At 39.6% G+C, this 20382-nt stretch overlaps 1 long non-coding RNA gene across 1 annotated transcript; it reads left to right on the top strand.

Annotated features, from left to right (window-relative positions):
• The first annotated feature begins 7443 nt into the window (after window positions 1-7443).
• LOC111096919 lies at window positions 7444-18551 on the top strand. The gene is made up of 3 exons (XR_005361730.1): window positions 7444-7600; window positions 16694-16815; window positions 18403-18551. It is a non-coding gene; the product is annotated as an uncharacterized LOC111096919 (long non-coding RNA).
• The last annotated feature ends 1831 nt before the right edge of the window (window positions 18552-20382 follow it).

The raw sequence follows: 20382 nt of genomic DNA, 5'->3' as shown, positions 1-20382 counted from the left end.
TGCCAAGCTCACCACTTTTGTTCCACATAGTAGTAGAAGTCCTAGTCAGAGCAATTAGGCAGGAAAAGTAAATAAAAGGCATCCAAATTGGAAAAGAATTACAACGATCTGTTTGCAGATGACATGAAATTACATGTAGAAAACCTAAAGATTGCACAAAAAACTGAGAAATAACAAATGAATTCAGCAAAGCTGTGGCATACAAAATCAACACACAAAAATCAGTTGAGTTTCTATGCACCAACAATGAACAATCCAAAAAGTAAATTAAGGAAACAATTCCGTGTATAATAACATTAGAGAGAATAAAGTATTTAGGAATAGAGTTAACTAAGGTGGTGAAAGACTTGTACACTGAAAACTATAAAACATCTCTGAAAGAAGTCAAAGAAGACACACATAAATGAAAAGAAATTCCATGATCATGGATTGGAAGATTTAGTATTATTGAGATGCCTATAATACCTAAAGTGATAGTGATTCAGTACAACCCCATTCAAAGTTCCAACAACATTTAAAAAAAAATAGAAAATTTCAGACTAACTTCCATATGAAATCTCAAGGGACTCTGAATAGCCAAAATAATTTTGCAAATGAAGGAAAAGTCGAAGAACTCACACTTCCTTATTTCAAAACTTACTCAAATCTGCAGTCATCCACACAATGTTGTACTAACATAAAGACAGGCATAGAGGGATGTCTGGGTGGCTCAGTAGTTAAGCACCTGCCTTCAGCTCAGGGCGTGATCCCAGAGTCCCAGCATCGAGTTCCACATCAGGCTCCCTGCATGGAGCCTGCTTCTTCCTCTGCCTGTGTCTCTGCCTCTCTCTCTCTCTGTCTCTCATGAATAAATAAAATCTTAAAAAAGAAGACAGACATAGAGACCATCAGAAAGCCCAGCAATGAGTGAGCCTTCCCATACATGATCAAGTGAGCTTTGATAAGGATGCCCAGACTACTCTGAGGAAAGGATGGTCTCTTCAACAGCTGGTGTTGGGAAACTAGACATCCACATGCAAAAGTATGAATTTGGACCTTTATCTTATACCGTATATAGAAATTGACTCAAAATAAATGAAAGACCTAAATGTAAGTCTCCGAACTGTAAGCTTTTAAAATAAAACATAAGGGGAAAGCTCCATGACATTGGATTTAGCAATGATTTCTTGGATATGACACTAAAATCACAGGAAACAAAACCAAAAATAGACAAATTGAACTACATATAACTTTTATTCATCAAAGGACATAATCAGCAGAGTGAAAAGGCAACCTACAGAACAGGAGAAAATATTTGCAAACCATATACCTAATAAGGGGTTAATATCCAGACTAAAGAACTCCTACAACTCCACAACAAAAAATTCACCCAGTTAATATATGGGCAAAGGACTTGAGTAGATATTTCTCCAAAGATGATACACAAATGGTTATAAGCACATGAAAAGATAAGCAACATCACTAGTCATCAGAGAACAGCAAATCAAAACCAGTGAAATAGTACCTCATACCCATTAGGATGGCTACCATCAAAACACACATACACACACACACACAATAATAAGCGTTGGTGAGGAGGTGGAGAAATTGGAACCCTTGCGCAAACACTGTTGGTAAGATTATAAAATGGTGCAACTGCTATGGAAACCATTTGGATTAAAATTAGAAGCACCAAATGATCCAGCAATTCCACATCTGGGTATATATCCAATACTTGAAAGTGAAGTCTCAAAGAGATATTGGTACACCCATATTTTTAGCAGCGCTATTCACAATAGCTAAGAAGAGTCCTAAAAGTCCATCAACAGACAAATGGCTAAGCAAAATGTAGCATATATATACGATAGAGTATTATTCAGCCTTGAAAGGAAGGTCTGATCTATGCTACTACATGGTGAACCTTGAAGACATCATGCTAAGTGAAATAACCTTGACTCAATCAGACTAATACTTCACGATTCTACTTACATGAGGTTCCTAGAGCACCGAACCCTGGAGATAGAAGGTAGTAGGGTGGGTGCCAGAGGGTAGCGGGTAGGTGGGAGTTCTTGTTTAATGGGTACAGAGTTTTAGTTCTGCAAGATGAAAAAGTTCTGGAAATCTGTTCCATGGCGTTGTGAATACGCTAGTGCTTAGTGAATAAGCAGTGCTTAGCACTGCCGAACTGTGCACTTAAAAAGGGCTAAGATGGCAAATTTTGCTATGTGTTTTTTCACTAGCGTCAAAAAAAAAAAAAAAAATCCAAAAGCAACTATGTGTCTTCAAGGAGCCAATACCAGTTTATAGTCTTTCTTTTGAAAGCCAATAGGAGAGGCAGATGTTCTCTGAAACAAGTATGTGCTTAACTCTATCAGGTTTTCAACTACTCTTACTGAGTTTCTATACCTGTTGGGGGTCACTGAGGTATCTGTCCTCAACTCCTACGATCCAGCTCACAGCCTTCAGCCACTTCATGATTTTGTGCCAATTTTCGGAGAGAATATGAAAAAGCATAATGTTAATCCTGACATCTTCTGTGCATAGAGAAAACAAAAACAGATGTTGCCTTGCAGGGGCTGCAAGTCTCACTGGGGTCCACCTCGCTTCAGGTGACGTGTGTACACAGAATCGTGGGGGGCCCAGAGCTCTGGAGGCCTATACGGCGTATAATGAGCACCTCGGGAAGAGTCCCCCAGCTCAGCAAAGGTGGGTGGCTGCCTGCAGCCGGTTGTCATTTTTCTCTGCAGTAACCATCACTGTATAAATCCGTCGGCTACAAAGGCCGCTTAGGGGGAGCCAAGGAAACCCTGAGCTCTTCGCCACATAAGTAAAAATGAATCCCCTTATTTCTGATGATCAGCCCGCAGACTTTTTCCTGGAGTGGGTAGGCTGGCGTACCTGGGGGACACTGCTGTTTAATTCACTTTTTCTCCTCTGGGGAAGGGCAGCTTTGCCAAGAATGCTAAACTCTGAGGAGATTAAATTAGTTTGCACTAAAGGCAGTCAATTTCTGGGTAATTTGTTCAGGCACCGGTGTGTGCCACTTGGATTACTTCCCCACTTATGCCGGGTAGTTTTACTGGTCCTTAGGGGGTTGGGTTTCCATACCCTGGCCTCTTCTAATGACACCATCCCGGGGTTGAAGTGTCCCTCCAAAGGAATGCTGCTTTAGCAGATTTTTGGATGAGCTCATGCTGGTTAGAAAGTTCCAAGTGTTGAGTAAACAGTTCCTTATTATGAAGACATAGATAACACCTCCTATTTGGAACCTAATCACCACAGACTTGTGTGGCTTTGTGCTACTTTCAGATGATGCTTACAAAACACTTTCATCGAATAACTCTTTATCCCCTAAATTAATCATTTACCCTTCTTCACATCCTTCTCCATTAAAACCCAAAATGTACAGTTGATCTCCTCACTGCCACTACCCCATCGGCTATAACTTCTCAGTGTCACCCAGTTATATGTCAGCTGGGAGGGTGGATTCCTAACGTGAAGGCATGAGCTGTAAGTCTTGCTCCTGTGCTCTGATCCCCGCCCCTGAGGCCCAGGCGAGCAGCCCCTTGGGCATCCCCATCTCAGAGAGAGGGCAGGAACTGACTTAAGGAAAGAAAGGCCCTGCTCCTGCACTCCCCTGGGATAGCAAACACACTGCTCTGGTGAGGAGGGGGGGGGGGGGCAGGTGCTAATGGGAAGCAGACCAGATTTTAAATTTCAGCCAGAGAAAATGGGAGAGTTTCAGGAGAGGTTGAGAGGCACATCCAAGGGTGAGGTCAGAGAGGGTGGTGGGAGAAGGAAGTTATGATAAGTAGGAAAATGTGAAAGCTGGGACCACAATGTGCACGGGGGTGGGGGGGGTGGGGGGTGTCCTCAAGCTGGTTTGATGAGATTGAGGGTCCTTCACCCAACCACCTTGCCCTTTTACCACCCATCCTTCCAGGTTTCCCCCAACTTCACTCTCAGCAGAGAAAGAGGATGTTCACGGTGACAGAGAAAGCTGGTCAAAACAATACCCACCTCCCACCCCCCAAGGACTGCATGAAGCTATAGTTCAAAGGGTACTATTGTTGTCCCAAAGCCAGGCCAGAGACTCTGTCCCAAAGCCAGGCCAGAGACTCTGTCAGTGAAGTTCTGGGCTCCACCCATTGTGGGGTGGAGAACTGTGGCCCACTGGACCAACCCTGCCCTGCCCAATGTCATCAATTAAAATAAAAAGTTGGTGCTAAACAAAGTAATGTCCAATCGGCCCTCCTCAGACCCTACTGACTGGGTCCGGGGCTTCCATGCCTCCCTCCAAACAGCCAGCCAGCACTGGGGGGCCCTGGCAACGGTGCCTCATGCCTTTTCCAGAAGTCTCAGTGCCCTCCCACCGGTCAAATGCTGTAATCAGTGTGCAGGCCCCCAGAATACGGCTCAGCATATCGGAGGTCCCCACTGTAGGTTTGCATGCGATCTGCATGTCATCGCCAAAGAGCAGCTCTGCGTGGGGCAGGACGAGCGCGGCCGCCGTGCGTAACAGGCCCTGGACTCTGGTGTGAAAAACACGAACCTGTCTTGGCCCAAGCATACCGTCGTTAGAGCCCAGGTTTCCTGAGATCCTGGAGAAGGAAGGCCCTGCCACCTGCCTGGGCGTCACTGGGTGACGTCACAGCTGTCAGGGGATGCGCAGGTGCCGCTCATCCAGAGGCCCCGGAGAGCTTCGAAATACTCGTCGTGGTAGAGTTGGGCAAGTCCGAAAAGTCACAGTACAATCCCTGAGCTGTGGGTGGAAAAAAAGGAAGAACAGAGGAAAGAGGCAGGTATTCCCACCTTGTACAGAAGCCGGTTCTGCCTGCGTTCATTTACTCAGCAACGTGGTGTGCATCCCGGGGTGCCAGGCATGGTGAAGCTGCTGCTTCTGTGTTACATATAAAATGCTTCCAGGTGAATGAGGGGAAAGGAAATCGCCCTCGCCCCCCCTCCCCCCCCGCCCAGTGCTTCCCGCCTCACCCGGCGAATTAACCCTGTGTATTCGAATCCTTGTCTCAGGCTCGGCCTCCGAGAGAACCGCAACCAAATCACCACATTACTGATACTTCTCCAGGTAGTTTCGGTTTAAAAAATTCCACCCCACCAATATATGTCACATCTTCTGATTTGGAAAATGTTGCCATATGCATGAACCCCATAAGAATAGCTTCCCAAGGGCGATCTTTGTTTAGAGCCAATAAATCTCCCCTACCCCTACCATTCCGCCTCTATCTATGGATGCTTGAAATGGACATAGACTAAAGAGAGAAGATGGTTTCTATTTTCTTTTTATCAAGAAATGTCTTTTATTTTGTTTTCTAAAAATGGAGTCTGCTTTATTTTTCTCGACACCTGGGACCATAGGAAGTTTTCTGGTGTAAAGTTCAAATCTCACTTCCAGCCATGTTGAAGAGAATTAGGTTAACGAGTCCCATGATTCTGGCCCTGAGTTGTCCTTGCTCCTGTCAGTGTGCCCCTTGCTCTCTGGGGTGGCCATTGTCAGCAAGCACCAGGCTTACAGAATATCCTTGAAGGCAAAAAAAAAAAAAAAAAAAGAAAAGAAAAGAAAAGAAAAGAAAAGAAAAGAAAAGAAAAGAAAAGAAAAGAAAAGAAATCAACTTGATTCTAGACGGTCTAGAAAGGACTACACATATGGGATCCAAAATGGAAAAAAAAAAAAAAAAAGATAAACAGTGAGCTTCAGATTTTGTTTAGTGTCATGTCAGTTGTCTCCTCAAAGTCTTGATTTTAGCCAGACTTCCCTCAGGGCAGTTTGCAATAGGAATATTTTGAATGGTTGAATAATAACCAAACTACATAAAAGGCTGATGATTTCTTTTTTTCTATATTTTAACACACCATGGAATATACTTAGAATGTAAAAAGGCAAAAGTGAAATTTTGTTATTAATTACAAGCCAAAACCATTAGAAAGATAATTAAACATTAGAAATAGTCAAATATGTAGTACAAGTGTTCTATTTTGTATTATTTTGGAACTATCATGCGCCAGCCATCAGATAAATATTGTGGAAAATAATTTCTGAGACAAGTAAAAAAAATAAATAGAAATATATTTTCATGTTTATCAAAATTAGATTCAAACTGATATCATCAGCCTATTTCAAACAGGTAAAATTCAATTCAATTGAGCAAATATTTACCAAAAACTTACCAGGAACTGGATACTATATTTAACCTCTCCATTGCTTTAGTCTCCTTATCTATAAAATGGAGATAATCATAGTACTCACCTCAAAAGGTTGTCATGAGGATTAAATGGGTTGATAAATGTAAGAGTCTTAGAATGCTTTGTAAATAGTGAGCATGAATGTGTTAGATTTCATCACCACCATCATCATCACACATCATCATCATCCCCATCATCACTATCATCATCAACTCATCATTACCACCATCACCATCATCACCATTATCACTATCATCATCATCACCATCATCACTATCATCACCATCATCACGATCGCTATCATCACTATCACCATTATTCAGTTCTGAGCACTTCGGGAGATAGAAAGTTGAGGTAGTCCTGCCCAATGGGGTTTGGCATATTTGTGGGGAGGTATACTAACTACATGAGTAATTATATATAACCCAAATGACATGTGGAAAGTTTCCTTGAAGCCTACCCCAGTACACTCAGATATAGAACCCTGAATCATTCAGAAAAAATTATGCAAGAGAGCTTGCATCTGATACTGCTCCTTCTGGGTATCAGAACTTTGACTCTTTCAGTCAGAGGGTCCACCCAGTTCAGGTGTCTAGTACCCAGAAATATTCTTTAAACTTGAGACTTTGTGTGAATGGAAAAAGGAGTTGCTTAGAATGAATAAACCTATATCCTGGAATAAGAAGCACACATCCTCACACACAATGGGTCATAAAGGATATGCTGGTGTCCATCTCTAGGCCACTATCCCTACCACCGGCGGGAGCTGTTCTCCAGAGTGTAAATTGTCCGCTTGTGCTCTCTTCTGTGATGCCCAGACACCAGGACGTCTGCATCTTGCTTCAGGGCACTCGGGGTTAACCACAGATAGTTTTAGCTCTTGCTTTTTAACCCAGAAATGGCTGCACAATGAATGCAGCAGCTGTTTCAATGCCCTGAGCACATGTTGAGATCCGCTGGCTGCATGTCTGTTCCAATTGCAGGATGAGCAGGGGACCGACCTAATCACTGTGTTCTCTGCCTACTGTGGCCATGGGGGATGTTGTTGAGCCCCTAGGAAAAGACCATCCATCCTTCTTTTCCCTCTCTTACTGTTCCCTTTTTCCTCCTCTATTTCCTTTTCATTCTTAAAATGCCTACTCTATATTACTTCATTTATAAAGTACATATAATTTGTGACTTATGAAAAATTAAAAACACAACCTATGCAGTAATGTATTTGTTGTCATGATTTCATAACAGATGTGACCGACTGTTCCAAACAATGAGACAAAGATGACTCTGCTGGCCTTCCAATCACTGTCTTAAAGTCAGCCAAATGGAACACAGCTCCTAGGATAGATGATCTTCAAGGTTAGAAACACGCTAACAAATCTGCGTGTCATAAATAATATTGCATTTACAGAGAGACTTGAAAAAGGTCAGTGCATTTTCTCTGCTCTTTTAAAGCTGTTCTCTTTATTTATTAAAGTGTTTGGGTTACAGATTAGCTTTCTGCCTTTATTAATGTCTCTCCTGCCTTTAAACCAAAACTGTGCTTGGAGAAACAGTGAATGATTGGCTTACTTTATTGCACTTGCAAGTACCTTTAAAAATCATTTCATTTGTGAATTTGATTACTATCTTGAGGGAAAACATTTACCAGCCAAGGAGAGGGCTCAAGAAGAGACAGAACGTAATGTTCACCGAGAAGTGACATTTTGTCATAGGAAAATGTTAGATAAAATTTGAACCTCACCTCTTAAAAAAAATATAACTCGTTTTTTTTTTTAAAGGACTCAGTGCTCTGGAAAAAAAATTACATTATGAATAATGAAAAATAGAATTTGAAGTCCCCTGCCCACACACTTTTTTAAACACCATACCCATTAGCATACTTTTTGCAGAAACACCTTGAAAGCAAAAAGGGTGCGTATTGAGAACCCAGATGCGGGTTTCTTCCTTTCCTGGGACCAAGTGACTCATCCAGCATCTGCATCACTCAAATTCTGTCCCCTCACCCCTGGCCCCTCCTGGCCCCAAAAGCAGTGAAGGTCAACCACTCAAAGGGGAAGAGACACCCCCCCCCCAACCAGGAGCTTGCTCCACAGTGGGGAAGCAGCCTCATGCTGTTTCTTCCTGCTTCACTAAATGTCTCCTCCTCATCCTTCCTTCCTACCACTTTCCTTCTTCCTTCCTTCTTTCTTCTTTCTTTCTTTCTTTCTTTCTTTCTTTCTTTCTTTCTTTCTTTCTTTCTTTCTTTCTTTCTTTCTTTCTTTCTTTCTTTCTTTCTTTCAAATTCTCTTCAAATTTATAAAATCTATTTTAACTCTACAATTAATATAAAGGTATATTCTCCTGGTGGAAAATGCAAAAGCAAAACTATATCCAAATTTGCCTTGATCCCTAACTGCAGGAGCAGTCCCTCTTTTTAAAGGTGGACACTGTTTTCAGAGTGGACCTTCTGCTAGTCAGCTGCATATTCACAGGTGTATGTAGTTCTGTCTGTGTGAATGAGTTAACTAAAAGGGTGCTAGACCATATTCTGCAATTTAGCTGTAAAAAATATTTTAATATATTATTAAATCTCAGATATAAACTAATCTGTAGTGTGCCTAAGGTATACAGAATAACGACAAGCACCTATGCACCTATGCACCTAACACTCAGTTTAAGAAAAAAAATCTTAGCTTTGATTTGGAAGCTCCTTTAATCCTGTCCCTTACCTTTCTTCGTGAGGGATAACTACTCCCATGAATTTTGTGTTTATGATTCCTCTACCTTTCTTTATAGTTTTCCTATGTATGTCTCCACCCTGAACAATCTGCTCTATAGTTTCTCACATTTCTTTGTCTTTATGTAAATGGGATCAAATCCATGTGTGTAGCTGTAGCTCATTCATTTTCCATGTTCTACAATAGCCTTGTTGTATGATTAGACCACCCTCAATGTATACATTCTATTATTGTCTATAATTTAGATTACTGCCAAAGTTTTGCTCTATATTTCCTTGACTAGATCCCTTGTGCAAAAGTATCTAGGGCATGTACCCGGGACTGCCTGGTCAATGGGTATGCACATTTTCAATGTAACAGATGATGTTAAATTGTTTTCTGGATTAGTCATAACAATTTACACTCCTGCAAGTAGTATAGAAGTTCTGGTTATTCCACATCCTGCCCCACACTTGGGCATTATTGGGTTTTTAAATTTTGAGGAATCAGGTGGCTATGAAATAGCACTTTGCTGCTTTCATTTTCACTTCCCTGATGGCTTATGTGGTTGATCATCTTTTCCTCTTCTATGAACCGTCTATTCATGTTTTGGGCTCATTTTTCTAAATGATTATTTGAATTTTGGAGGGGGAGTTTGTAGGAATTCTTCATATTGTCAGTTATGTATATTACAAATATTTTCTGTTTTGGCTTGTCTTTTCACTTAATTGATGTCCTATGATAAACAGATTTCTTAATTTTAATGTAGTGAAATGTGTTAATATTTCCCTTTTAAATTTATGATATTTTGTCTATTTTTAAGAATTCTGCTTTCCCTGAGATTATAAAAGGAGTTTCCTTTCTGTCTTCTGTCAATTTATGGTTTTGCCTCTCACATTTAAGTTTTTAACTACCCAGAGTTGTTTCCATCTGATGAAAAATAAGATTCAATTTTCATTGTTTCCATTTGGATAATCACTTGACACTGCTCCATTTATTGAAAAGTCCACTTTCTCTATTGATTTGCAAAGCCTGTTCTGCAGTAACTCAGGTTTGAACATACATATGGATGGGTATGTTCTTGGGTGGATATTTTCTTCCATTTGATGTTTCCTGTGCAAATACCACTCAGTTTTCATCATTACAGATTTACATTAAGTGCTGATGTTTACTAGGACAAGTCTCCCATCTTCTTCTCTCTTAGGAGTGTTTGGTAATTGTGTTTTTTTCTTTATTTTAGATTCACCTCATTAAGTTCCATTAAAAGGAACTTCTCTTCTCCAAAAAACTTGTTAGGATTTTGACTGGAATGCATGAAATCTGTAGATGATATTGGGGGAGAATTGATATGCCAATGTTATTAAGTATTCCAATTTTGGGTGTGTAATACAATTCCCTTTAGTGAGTCTGCTTTAATCTCACTCAATAATGTTTCATACTGTCTTTATAAAGTTCTTTTACATCTTTTGTTAGATTTTTTGGTATATAGTTTATATTTTAATGGTTTTAAAATGGTATTTTGTTATATATTTGTCACTATGGTATAGGCATACCATTGATTTTGTTTTGTTTTGAAGATTTATTTATTCATTTTAGAAAGAGAAAGTTAATGGGGGATGGGAGAAAGGGGCAGAGAGAGAGGAAGATAAGCAGATTCCTTGCTGAGTGGAGAGCCAGACCTGGGCTTGATCCCAGGACTCTAAGATCATGACCAGAACCGAAATCAAGAGTTGGACGTTTAACCAACAGAACCACCCAGGCACCCCATGCCATTGGTTTTTATATTGATTTTTGCAAATAATCTTGTTAACTTTTATTAATTATAAAAATTTGTCTATGAATTCTTTTGAATTCTCTATAGACAATAATACCATTTGAAAACAGTGAGTTTTTTTTCCTTTTTGTTTTCATTATACTTGTAATTTTACTTCTTTTTCTAGATTTATTGTATCATTTAAGACCTCTGGTACAATGTTGAATAAAAAGGTGGTAATAATAGGCTATCTTGTTTTGTGGTTTTTAACAAAATATATTACTTCCAAGATAAAGAAAGGATTAAAACCCACCAGGCTGTGGGAGGAAATCAAATGGAGTACAAACAATTGAGCCTCACAGCAATACAAATGAATGACATAACTATACTGGATGATGCGGAGAAAACAATAAATAATCTAATCATTTTGGAAAAATAGTATCTTTGCTGTATTGTGTGAGTTTAGCTTTACCAAAGACTGTACCCAAATATTGGATTCGAGATAGTAAATTTGTTTTCCTCAAAGGTGTGGGTGAGGATTCTTGGGCTATTTTAGGTGTATTCTAGGATTGAGGAAATAACATAATGCAAATTATGAGAGCCAGGTTTGTCATTGTCAGAGAAAGGAGTTACTAGTAAGGAATGGGGTAGAATGAAACTGGAGTGTTGGATTGGAATCCAAAGTATCAGCATGGACTCATGTGTTTTTAAATTATGTACAGATAGATATAGAAAGATTGATTACGCCTTACACATTTTAGACCCCTTTAAGAAAATTATTTATTCATGAGAGACACAGAGAGAGAGAGAGGCAAAGACATAGGCAGAGGGAGAAGCAAACTCCCCATGGGGAGCCTGATGTGGGACTCAATCCCAGAACCCTGGGATCATGACCTGAGCCAAAGGCAGACACTCAACCACTGAGCACCAGGTGCCCCTAGACCCTTTTATATTTTGTCATATTAAACACATATTTAGTACTCTGTATCTATTCATGGTAATATCCAAAATCTTTTAGATCTGATTGTGTTGATTTGTGTGACTCCTCCTCGATGTTTTTATTTTCAGATAGGCAGATAAACAGGTGATTAGATAGATAGAAAATAGATAGATAGGGAGAAAGACAGAAAAAGAAAAGAGAGAGAGAGAAATGTGAGCTCATATTTTTCAGATGCTTATATATGGGAATTCTTAAAGTCTTTAAAGACTTGGTTGAACATGGACTCCTCTAGAGCGTTTATATTTGTATCTGTGGGTTGTTTGGGTTTCTTCTCAATTCTGGTCACTTGATTTTAAGTTCTGGGTTTGAGGTTTGTTGAGCCAACCCAATAGTATGAATTCAGAATGAAAACGTGTGAAGTCCAGTTAGTGGTTATAAAATATGAGGTGGGGAGGGAGGTTTCTTCTTCCCATTAAGTACCAAGACTTGCGATAGGCAACTTCCTTTACTTGAGTGCTGAGGGAGGAGGTAGAAGATGTATTTCCAGTTCACCTTTACATTGAAGATTTAGCCATTTAGGTTGCCAGATTTAGACAAGAAATTCTTCCTTCCTTCCCTCCCTCATTCCTTCCTTCCTTTCAATATAGATTCCCTGAAAAGCATGCAAGAAAAACCAAAATTACCATGGTTAAAAATATGAGCAGTCCACCTAGGTTTGAATTCCCAGTTGGCTATTGCCCAGCTGTGTAACCGTGGACAGATTATTAAAACTTTAGTCTTCAATGTCCTTATCTACAAAATGGGGACAATACAAGTGTATACTTTATAGAGTTCTAATTAAATGAATTATAATGAGCTAGCCCAGTTTCTTGGCATATGGGAAGAGCTCAGTAGTTACTAGTTCAATGGATATAAACTCTATAGTAATAAGGCTGTGTAAACAAAGGATACAGTTTCTTTCATTTCAAATTGAAGTTATTCCAAGCCCTGGCTCTGAACTCTCTGGGTTGGGTGGTAGTAGGAAGTAGGGGAGTCTGCTCTCTCCTTTGAAGCTGGTCTTATGTAACCATTTGCAGTAGATTTATTTGCTTTATCTGTAGATGGTGCCAATTATTCCCATCATCCCCACTTGCCTCCTGCACAGGCTGATCTTCGACTCCCTGAGCCCCTACTGATCCTTGCTGCTTCATTTGAGAGGTATCCTGTAAGGACGATAGTCTTCTCTTCAGCTGACCTTCAGGGAGCTTTTCCCTGTCTCTGTCACACCACGTGGGAGCTGTGGTTAGGGAGTTTATTATATTTCTCGATTTATCTCCCAGGATAGATCCTGTGCTTTGACTTCCATACCTATAAGCTTACTCACACACAGCAAATGAAGAGGAAAGAAAGTACACGAAAACCTACTTCCCCACTCTGCTTACACTCCAGATTCCCACTACTTCCCTACTCTGCTTAAACTCCAGATTCCCACTCATTTGCTCTTTACTCAGGATTCCTTCACTCTTGTTAGCACGTGAGTACAAATTTAAAACATATATCCCTGTATTTTTTGCAGAATGTGCCACTGTTCTCTGCAGAAGGATTGGTGTCTTGCTGCCCCTGGCAATACTAACAAAATACAGTATATGTTGAGGATTTATCTTATTCCAGGATTCTGCTCTGCAAATTATGTCATGTAATCCTCACACTAACCCCAGGAGTTAGGGACGATTGTTTTTGCTATTTTATAACAGGTTTATAAGTGCTCATATTTTAGGGACCCATCCTAATGTGGTTCAACTATAAAATAAGTTTATATAATGTAATTCTTGGACATAATTCTCTGCTCAGAATTGTCTTCCCAATCAGCACAGGAAAAGCAGTTAAAGGTGAGTTGCAATCCTAGTTGAGTATTACCTCTGAGTGAATTCATTTATATTGTGTATTAGCTTGTAAGAATTATTTGACTAGTTGGAAAAAGAAATTGTCCCCTGAATATGGAACAAGATAAACACATCTAGTTTCAGAGGGAGGCAGCCAAGGCCTTCATTATGCAAGAGCTTTAGAGGATTATTGTTTACATGGGGAAAATGGCTAAGAAGGTATGTGCCCAGCAAAGTGAAAGATTTTGCTCTGTAATTGTGTCTGTTATTTTTCCCAGTTAAGGTTTGACAGAAAGCCTGCCGTAGATATTTTTGCTTTACCATACTTAGGGCATTAGATTAAAATAAAAATTATTGGGGCACCTAGGTGGCTCAGTGGTTGAGCATCTGCCTTTGGCTCAGGTCGTGATCCTGGGTCCTGGGATCGAGTCTCACATTGGGCTCCCTACAGGGATCCTGCTTCTCCCTCTGCCTGTGTCTCGGCCTCTCTCTCTCTCTCTCTCTCTCTGTCTCTCATGAATGAATGAATGAATGAATGAATGAATAATAAATAAATAAATAAATATTTTAAAAAATTAAAAATTATTAAAAATTCATTTAAAATTATTTTGTCACTCAAAAATAGCCCTGAAAAACAATGCAACAAACAAACAAATATATCCCTGACAGTTCCATAAAACATCAGGAATAAATAATCCTTTCAGCAGACACAACAAATTGAACAGTGTAACAGGCATTGTTATATTTGTTTAGGGTTGTTTTCTGTAGAACCTTACTCTAAGAACAAAATTTTCAAGCAAAATATGACATATTCACTCTGTTTACTATTCCTTATGGCACTTTGAGTCCAGCTATGATTTGACAAATTTTTAGACTTCACAATGTGATTTATTTTTTTGTAAAACTTTGAGGGTTTAAACATTCTCAAAATCTTCATTGGGCTAAAGCTGTCTTAAATTACCAGCATTATGTTGCAAGGGTGCAACATTGCCTTGCTTTTTTGGCAGTAATTGTTTATATTTAGTAGAAGCTTTATTTTGTACACATAGTTTGGCAGGGTGGTTTACAATTTTTATGTGCTTAAGCTTTATAATATGTATCCATCTCATAGTAGGATGAATATGTTTTAGCTCCAGGAGAAAACAACATTTTAACTTTTATTTCTCCTCTATCTCATGTGTCAGTTGTAGTCAAGGTGACAGACTTTCCTATGAGAAAAAATAAGTCATCCATGGAATTTGTCAGGGGAGATGAGAAGTACACATATGACCATACCCACTCACGTATGAAATGGGAAAGTAACCAACAACACTAGATGTCTACATCTATAGTTATGTGCTTTCCCACACCGCTTTCATCTGAATGAAGATTGGTTGACCCAAAGATCTGATGACTAGCTGAAGAGTTAGTTCTCTTTAGAAAGATGTGGAACACCAGCGCTTTGAAGGTAGTAAGCCATTAAAAGTTTTGTCTAAATGTCTATGGCATTAGCAAGTCAAATGAAGCTTTATCTGATATCTTTTGGAACTGTCACTCATCTTCTGCATGTGGCACAATTTAGGTTATCTGTCACGTGGTATGATGGAACCACTTGAAACTCTTTCGGGATTTGATTACACATCAAATCATTGTGTGTGTCCACATGCACACACAGTCACTAATACCTAGATGACAAGCTTGCATCTGAATTCAGAGAGGTAGAAGGTTTGATGATGTACAGCCAAAGTAACTTTTTTCAGTTAGAATTTTTGTATTTTGCTAAGAGATTTGTAAAAAAAAAATTTAATAATTGTAGTAAAATAACACATAGCATAAAATTTACCAGCCTCAGCCATTTTTTAAAAGATTTTATTTATTCATTTGTAGAGAGAATGAGAGAAAGAGAGAGAGAGAGAGAGAAAGCATGAGTGGGATGAGGAGAAGGGCAGAGGGAGAGAAAAAAGCAGACTCTGCTGAGCAGGGAGCCTGATGTGGGGCTCATTTTCAGGACTCTGGAATCATGATCTGAGCTGAAGGCAGATGCTTAACCGACTGAGCCCCCCAGGTTCCCCATCTTAGCCATCTTTAAGTTCAGTTCAGTGGCATTAAGGATATTCACACTGTTGTGCAACCATCTTTGTTTGATAAGAAATGTTTTGGTTTTGTTAGTTTCTTGTCTGTTTTTTTATCTAATTCTTCTTTAAACTTGTATGGACTTTGGTCTTTTTAAAGGAAGGAAACAAAATAATAGTATCTTCAAGAAAATGAAGCGATAGTGTGCAAGGTCTGGGTTGCAACATGTGCTGTTTTGGATCCATAAAGCCAATGAACCTGAAATGTCTATAGGGCAAATGTAAGTTGTTTGCCAGCCAACAGTGAGGATTTTGCTCTGGGTAACCTTGTTCCCCTAGTGTCTGTTGGGATCAACAGTACAAGTTCTTTAAATGATCAGCTGGAATTTGGGGCTTTCCATTACCCCCATATGGTTTGATTCTTTTTTAAGAGATAAAATTCTGATAAAGTTCTAGTAATGATTTTGATGCTGAGATTCTTTGTTTCCAACCATGAAAAGATTTTTAAAATACAGGTTATACCCTAAATTATAATCCTAAAACTGACCATCAAATTTATAACCATATGATATCAAAATATAAAAGGGAAGAAGAAGGAAGAAGAGGAGGAGCTGGAGAGGGAAGATGAGGGAGATATGGGAGAGGAGAAAGAAAAGAGCTGAATACAATGGAAAATCATTATATATAAATATATAAAGATTAATTTTTCCCTAAACTTTCAAAAATAATTTTATTTATTTATTTGTTTATTTTTATTTATTTTTAATTTCAAGTTTTTGTTTAAATTTTAGTTAACATATAGTGTAATTCAGCTTCAGTAATATTCTTTAGTGATTCATCATTATACCTGTGAAAGATATGGACACCATGCGGCTGCTGTGGCAGAGAATGCCAGTTGCCTACAGTCCATCCATCATCTCTTCCTCTCTTATTAGCAGATCTTGAGTTTTTTTTTTTAAGATTTTATTTATTTATGAAAGACACAGTGAGAGAGGCAGAGACACAGGCAAGGGAGAAGCAGGCTCCATGCAGGGAGTCCGACATGGGACTCGATCCTGGCACTCCGGGATCAGTCTCTGAGTCAAAGACAGATGTTCAACCACTGAGCCACCCAGGCGTCCCCCCCTTTTTTTTTTTAAAGATTTTATTTAGGTCTTGAGTTTTAACTGGGCACACTGCCATCTTACTACAAGACTATGTGTCCTTTACAACAGGAAGATGTGAGTGATGTATTGTGTGGAGCTTCCATACATCTTGGCCCAGGAGGATCTCTGATGCTACAATCTCTCCGGGATCCTGGTTCCACAGACCTGCTACACCAACTCTGGGACTTCTTGTACGTAGGAAAGAAATCCACTTCCTTCTTACCGAAAGTGCTGTTGTGGGGGTTTCTTCTATTTGTAGCAAAACCAGATTCTAACACATACAGCTCCTTAGCACTATAAACAATATAATGTGGTTTCACATTTTTTACTTCTTTATAGATTGAAGGTAAACCTATGGTATAAGTAGTGGAGATATTATAATCTCCAGTTTATAGATGAGGAAATGGAGGCTCAGGAGAGATGGGTATCTTGTCCAAAGTCAGAAGGCTCTTTAGGGCAGAAGCAAGTCTGGAGTTCATGTCTTTTTTTTTTTTTTTTTTTTTTTGAATTCTTGTCTTAATCTTGCTTTCCACTCGATCACAAATTCTCTTGAGCCTATAGAAATTAGCTTAGTAGAATTTTCATTGTGCAAATCATATTATTTTTTTTATCATTTGCTATGTGCTAGGCCATTATTCTAAGTAATTTAGAGCTAGTTTCACTCAGTGGAGCTTCACAGTTTCATGGAATAGATACTATTAGTTGTGCTCCTTTTAGAGATGAGGGAACTGAAACTATGAGGTAAAATATCCTAAGGTGACCTGGTGATTAATGGCAAAGGTTGTGAGCCAACTGAGGCAGATTGGCTTCAGAATATGAAGGCTTTGTGCAAGTCCTCTAAGCAGGTGAAGGAAAGTACATGGTTGTTGATAAACTTCGGTGTTTCTTCTGAAGGAGGATGAACCAATTGTCTTAGACAACTTGGGCTACTATGACAAAATACCACAGACTGGGGTGACTTATAAACAACACATACAGTTTCTCACCATTCTAGAGGATGGAAGTGTAAGATCCTGGTGTTAGCAGATTCTGTGTTTGGTGAGGGCCCACTTCCTACACATTTACCTTTTTGCTGTAGCGAAGGATCTCTCTGGGATCTCTTTTATAAGGGCACTAATCCCATTCATGAGGGCTGCCTCCTCATGACCCAATTGCCTCCCCAAGCTCCTACTTCTTAATTCTATCAGCTTGGGCATTAGGTTTTCAGCATGAGTTTTGAAATTCAGACATTTCACAAATATTCAGACCGTTGCATATATACAGTACTATAATTCCCAGTATTGAGAGAATTCATTTGGAAGAACTTTCTTACTAAGAGTGTAACTCTCTCAGGAGTTTTTAAAGATCTGGTTAGTCATTAGATTGCTTGAGATAGGCAGGATTCTAAATTGAAGGATCTGTTTTTCCTTCTCCTAATCATAGAATTTTTTTTTCATAGAATGTTTTGATCTTTTTGGAGTTAATGAAGTTTTTAGATCAAATAGGTAGCAATCTAGAATATTTGGAGAATAGTAAGATATTTATGTCACTGAATTACATATCCAGAGAGGACCAAATAGAAAAAGCATAAAGTAAAATTAAATGTATACACGTTTGTTTTGTACCTAGATAATGCCTGCCATGTAGTAGGCCCTCAGTAAACATAGGAGCATTTATTCAAATGGTCTTTGGATGTTGTACTGTGTGCCATATATCTTTCTCATTTGACTAATTTTGTGTCTGCTCAGCCTTCATTTCTTCTTCTCATAACAGTATTTCATTTCTTCTTCTCATAACAGTATTTCCAAAAAGAACCACAGTGTGTGCCGAAGGATATGAGACCACTGATACTCAGGTCTATGTTAATATACACAGCGACAGAAGCAGCCAGGAGCTCAAAGGATGAGATTCATACCTTTGAAAAGTAAAGTGAGAGTATTTCAATGTGACCGAGCATCACGCAGAAACATTTTTTGCCATCAGAAATGTGACTTTTTGCATTGTATTGGCTTCTCAATCTCTTAAGATTTGCTAGGACATGAATGGCAGTAAAATTCATGTATAAGATTGATTCATTTCCCCTTTATTTATATTGGAGGAGTTTCCCTCACAGGAGAAGGGGAAAAAGAAAACCTTTTTCGTTTCATCACCAGGATACAACTCAGGAGAAGAGCCTGTGCTTTCAGACAGAATAACAACTATGTCATCATTTGCTGCTATTGGCTTCAAGCTTAGTTACTAGAATAGGCTAAAATTGCTCAGTGCAGCCTGGACCCTAATTCTATTATTAGAACAACATGAAACCAAATCTACACTTGAGAAAGCCTCGCTGAAAAATTATTTGCTTGTTGTCATGGGATTACATCCAGGCCTTCACAGAAAACTCTTTGGGGGAACTTTATGCCATGGCAATCTGAGAAGTCACAGGTGCATCATAGTCATTGCTATGAAGAGGCCCAGGGAAGTCCTGACAGTCTAGTCTTCCATAGATGGCTGCCAGTGAATTCTCCCAAAACATGAGGGCTCTTGTATGGCAGAAATGCAAATTCTTTGGGGGTGGGGGTTAGGAATGAAATTGTATTTAGCAAAGAGAATGCTTGAGTGGTTGTAACCTGCTTCTCCAGGAGAATAGGAATCTCAAAGAGTAGAGAGCTAAAAAGTTAGCAATGCAAATCAGATCTGTCTTTCCAGATTAGCTCAGGGGTAGTCATTTAAAAGAGAAATGAGGAGAGGGTTGGAGGGGGGGTGCAGAAGGAGAGAAAGAGAGAAAAGAGCCCTGGTGTTTCAGTAAGGAAGGCAACCCCCTTCCCTGGCAGTAGACAGACAAGGGTTTGATACAATGTGAAATTACAGAGCCTAGAGCTATACAGATGTATAGGGGTTGTTGCTAAGGCCTGAGAGATGTTGCTAAGGATTTGTTGTTTTGAAGCCATAAAGGAGGAAAAAAGGAATCCTAATACTTAAGGATTAGTGAGATAGGTACCAACTTCTGGCTTAGCCAGAGATTCTCGAGTGGTAATGTGCATACTTTCCCTGGAGGGAGAATCAAAAGTTTCAGATCATGTAGCTCATGAAGTGACTTAAAAATCCTTCAATGATATCCTATTGCTTTAGAAATACAATCCACTCTCTATCATGGCCTCTAGGGCTGAGCTCCAGCTGGTTCTAACCTTCCCCCAGCCTCAGCTCCTTCCCTCTCCTCTCAGTGACGCCTGGAATGAGCCTTGTTGTTCAGCTGTTCATCTTCCTCCTGGACTCTCTCTTGCTGCTTCTGCCTGGACAGTGCTGTGTCACCCTCATCCTTGGGCCTGTGCTTGTCCCCACCTCCTTCCTGATTACTCACTTTCTCATCACTCAGTGTGTGTCACAACCTGCAATATTTGGTTTATTCATTCATTTGTTTGTGAGTCTCTCCCCATTAGAATGGTTATCAGGTTCAAATGCTTATGCATTCAAGCAATATTTCCTGAGCCTATTGAGTGCCTAGAATAACATGTGCTTTTAGGATTTATCAGTGAACAAAACAAGACAAAGATTCCTACCCTTGGGAGCCTTACAGGGGGGCGGAGGGCACAATAAATAAGTGAAGCACCTAGTAAGGCACATGGTGATATTTGCAAACTGTAAAGCAGGGAAGGCCTAGCAGAGGGGACGTATTGTGTGGCCACAATCTGAGCAGACTTTGTCAGGCTTCAGGTCCAGTGCACAGTGCAGCATAGTTGTTCCAGTGTGGGATGGAGGGAGGAAGGGAAAGAGGGAGCTAGGAGAAATAGCAAACA

The sequence above is a fragment of the Canis lupus genome, chromosome 7, assembly GCF_011100685.1.
Source record: "Canis lupus familiaris isolate Mischka breed German Shepherd chromosome 7, alternate assembly UU_Cfam_GSD_1.0, whole genome shotgun sequence".
NCBI classification, from domain to species: Eukaryota; Metazoa; Chordata; class Mammalia; order Carnivora; family Canidae; genus Canis; species Canis lupus.
This window is presented reverse-complemented; position numbering and strand designations above follow the sequence as displayed.